This window comes from Elephantulus edwardii, unplaced genomic scaffold, assembly GCF_000299155.1.
Source record: "Elephantulus edwardii isolate Elephantulus edwardi_28Jun2011 unplaced genomic scaffold, EleEdw1.0 scaffold00016, whole genome shotgun sequence".
Taxonomy (NCBI): domain Eukaryota; kingdom Metazoa; phylum Chordata; class Mammalia; order Macroscelidea; family Macroscelididae; genus Elephantulus; species Elephantulus edwardii.
Window position 1 is genome coordinate 2520967 of NW_006399766.1, and position 4624 is coordinate 2525590.

The window sequence follows — 4624 nt, forward strand, 5'->3', positions numbered from 1 at the left end:
ACAACAACATAACATAAATACTATAAAACAACTTCTGAGTTTCCATGATCTTGTGATGGTGAATAATGTTGCTAGGAACATCAGTGTACAAATATCCATTTGTGTTTCAGTTCTATTTTCCTTGGGGTATATTCCAAGCAGTGGTACAGCTGGGTCGTATGGAATATCTATGTTCAGCTTTTTGAGGAAACACCAAACTGCCTTACAGAGTGCTTTCATGTTTTATAATCCCACCAAGAGTGTGTGAGAGCTCCAGTAGGGAGAGAGTCTTAATATGCAGGACCTAAATAGGATCAGGTCAGCAGAAAAAATATTCTTACAGTAAGGAATCCTAATAAAGATCTGAAGGGCATACACATCCCATACAATTATGATAGGCACATCAGTTATTAGGTAAGAGGTGAGAGAGGTCTAAATTCGGGTAAGTATCCAAGGTAAAGGTACTTAGAATGAAAATATCAATATACTCAAGGTGATGTTTATCTGAGAATATAGCATCAAGTTAGTTGAAGGTGCTGTCCTAGAGGTCCTTCCTTTCCTGGACTGGGAAAGTGAGATGAATGAGGTAATCTACCCAGAATAGAAAGATCCCCAAAGAATCTTAACCAGAATAGAGACCAGAATAGATTCCCCAAAGAGCTTTACCCTGTTTTCACCTTTGTAATTCTTTGGGCAATAAATCATGATAAGATTTCATCTTATCTCCTACTACTCAGTGATTGCAAGGAGGTGACAGTGTCAAGGAAGAGGAAAGGAAGTGACATATACAGTGTCAGGATTCACTATAAGAACTTTGAGCAGTAAATTCAGACAAACTACCTCAATGTACAGAGGAGATTCTACCAGCTCTTTATTTCCTGAATTATTAGACCTGGGCAGCACAAAGTGGCCTTGCCAGAAGTCCCATTGCCTCACTTCTCTATTGAGACATATATTAAATGAATTTATATCAGCAGAGAGGAGGGGTCCAGAACCTCCTGGCAGGCAATGTAAAAAGTCTAGACTAGGTTTGAATGAAACTTACATCCAAAACATATAGCTCAACAGAACCTAACTCTACCTATCAGATGTGAGAACTCTATATATCTTGGTTGGTTGATTATAATCTGTGAAGAATTTACACTGGCATAGCATTCAGAAGAACAAATGTCATATTCAGAGCATTGTCAGAAAAAGCTATTACAAGTGGACTTCTTTAGAACTACCGCAGTTCATTTTGCCAACTTAAGTCATTCATCCTTCTCTCCTCCAGCTCTGGCCGCAATTGCTAAGTGAACTCGTCCCTGCTGCTGTCTACAAAGGTCATCATGTCTTAGGAGCAGGAGAAGTTATGGCTTGGTGAAATTCAGGACCTGAAGAGTACACAAGGCAATCAATCTCTGGAGGAAATCCTTCCCTCTCCCTCCAGTTTTCCAACGGTTGATAACCTGGAAGGGTATCTTGATGATGAAATACTCAGTGATTCCCTGGGTCTTGAAGATGAAGATTCCTCTATCATTCCTGCATCATTGACCTCATCAAACAGATCAAATGATGGTTCCAACACTGAAGAAGAGGAAGATATTCCAAGCACCTCCGAGGTTCTGTCATTCATTGTATTCGCAAAGCTCTTCTAAGCAGGAAAGTGGATTTCTTGCTTATCAAGTATAAAAATAAAGAGCTGATTACAAAGGAAGAAATGATGAATGCTGTTTTTGAAGAGTATGCAGGATACTTTCCTGAGATCCTCATGAGAGCCACTGAATGCTTAGAGCTGATCTTTGGTCTGGATCTGAAGAAGGTGGATCCTGGAAGCAACATTTATGCCCTTCACATCAAATTAGGCCTCACCTATGATGCTGCTGAGTGGAGAAGTAGAGGGCATGCCAAAGACTGGCCTCATACTTATCTTGAAGTATGATCTTCATGAAGGGCAGCAGGGTCACTGAAGAGGAAGTCTGGCAAGTTCTCAGCGTGACAGGGATATATTCTGGGCAGAAGCACTTCATCTTTGGGGATCCCAAGAAGTTCATCACCAAAGACTTGATGCAAGAAAAATACCTTGAGTACCAGCAGGTGCCCAATAGTGATCCCCCACAGTATGAATTCTTGTGGGGTCCACGAGCCCACACTGAAACAACCAAGATGAAAGTCCTGGCGTTTGTGGCCAAGCTCAGAAAACTGACCCAAGCTCTTTCTCACCCCAATATGAAGAGGCTTTGAAAGATGAAGAAGAAAGAACACAGGCCAGGACTGTAACCATCCCTGGAGATACTCCCACGAGCAGGGCGGGTTCCAAAGTACTGACCAGAAGCTTCTCTTACCCCTAATGATAACAGGGGTATATTTTCCACATGATGTTTGAAGAAAGCAGTTACTGTTCTAACATAGAGGAAACTAAGTGTGTAGTTTCTGTTGTCCATGTTGTACGTGTGTAACTAAACAACTTTGCTTGCATTTGGAGAAACAAGTGGATTACTTAAATGTTACTCATAGGTGGTTTAATTAGATTTAGAATATAAAAGTTCAATTATGGTGATGTTCAGGAGTATATTGCTGTTGAGAAGGTTTAAATGTAACATCTTAGCTATTTTTTAAGAACGAAGTCAAACCAGGAAGCCTAAATTGTATTTTGTGATCTGGGAGAAGATAAGATGGCACTCTGATAAGAATGTGTTTGGAAAGGTGAAAGACACAGGTTTAAAACATTTGAGATTCAGTATTAGAGAAACAAAACAATGGCCCAGTATTGCCTTCTTTTAACTTTAAAACTTTATTATCTAAAACTGAGTAATATTGTCTTGGATTTCCTCAGCTTATTACATTTTTTAAGAGAAATAATTTAATAAATGATAGTCCATACTCAGTGTCTCATTTATGCCTCTAAACTTTATAGAGCTTTTAGTCAATTATTAGTACTGGTTTAGTGCTTGGGACAGGTAGCATTTGTTTGTAGAATTTTAACAGATAGGTACAGTAATCTTATCAATATGATATGTGTTCACTCAATGACCCCACGCACAACAGAATAAACTGCTGCCCAGTCTGACATAATTTACATAATTTCAGTCATACGATTGTGATTCATAGTTTTCACTGACTGATTTCCAGAAGTGGATAATCAGGTCTTTCTTCTTAGTCCTTTTTATAGTTGGAAAGCTCTCCTGAATCTCATTATCACAGCAAAACACAAGTCTTCAATAACCTGATTGAAGGCTATATATACAATTTCCTGGCCAGAAATCAGTGTAGGTTTCGTTGCTTGCTGAGGAGGACCTGAAATGGGGTCTGTCTACCCATGATGTTACCCAGAAGTCACAGTGAGAGACAATTTTCAGTGAAGGTAGGTTTTGGACGAGATAGATGCTCATGAGCAGAGATCAGGTAATGTGTCTCAGTTTAGAGACCCAAAAGAAGTGAAACTGTATCTCTGCTTGTTCTTTAGGATTATGGGTAAATTAGAATTTCCCACTGAGGCAGGAATGGAATTTGTCATTACACTCAACACTGTGCACCTGAACATAGAACACAGGCCAGGTGTTTTGTGAACAGTTCCTAGCACTTTTTTTCCCTAGCATTTTTTTTTAAATCAAGACAATTTGCTTTCTTGTGGTAAGACATTCCATATTTAGCCTGGACTGGACATGTCAGGATCTACTCAATTGAGAGATTTTTAGAAAGAAAAGAAATTACTATGATTTGAATGAAACAAACTGAGCAAATTGTTTTTCTGTGCAACAACTTAAACACAATCCTTCTTTTGTATCCCTTCCTGCCTTCTGAGCTCTATTCCCGGGCAAAAGCTGTTTTTGATCTTTATGTTTGGTTGTGAGGACTATTTTCCTCCCTAGTGTAAACCTTAGAGGTTTATCCAATCAATGTTTGACTGAAAGATTTGCCTTGGTGGTTTCAGTTTCAGATTTGAAAAATGATTGAAAGTCAGGGTCCCAGGGCTTCTACCAATCCCTATCTGACCATTTTGCATAGTCTTTTTCATGGTTTTGAGTTTTCTTCTACCTTTTTCTCCTCCTCTATCATGGAACTTCCATTGTGATCCCTTTCAGAGTAGTCAGCAGTGCTCTTGAGTTTATGGAGACTGAAGTTTTGTATTCATTAGTATTTTGGATAAATAGTCTAACATCTTTATTCTCTTTTCTCCAAACAAGAAGCAAAGTGTGAATCTTAAATGACTGCTCACAAACCTTTAAGACTCCAATTCCAATCACCAAGATAGCATTGTCTTTGAAGATTGTTTTACCATTTGTCATCTGTGTCCCCTGCAATTATGGTCCTGAGTTCTCAGACCCAGCACCTCACACCAAGGACTATATTACACACACACACACCCCATACACTCAGAATCATCGTAAGTACAACTTGGAAAACATGAACCAAGGCATGCATTTTTGATGGGAGCAAAATGAAAGGTGGTAGATTAGATGGAAGCACATCTGGTAAGGAGATAAGGAGCTTCTCTTTATACAAATTCTAGGACTGTGGTAGCATCCAGTCGAAGAATACTACCTCAATCCTAATTTTTTTTTAAAAAAATCATCTCTGAGGTGAATAGTTTTCTGAGTCATATATACAAAGTGGAATTTTTATCTGGTTCTGATTATATACACAGAGAGAGAGATATAGAAAT

The 4624-nt window shown here is 38.8% G+C and overlaps 1 pseudogene; it reads left to right on the forward strand.

The window, feature by feature from the left end:
* The first annotated feature begins 823 nt into the window (after positions 1 to 823).
* LOC102872630 lies at positions 824 to 2309 on the forward strand (annotated as a pseudogene).
* Positions 2310 to 4624: the final 2315 nt, after the last annotated feature.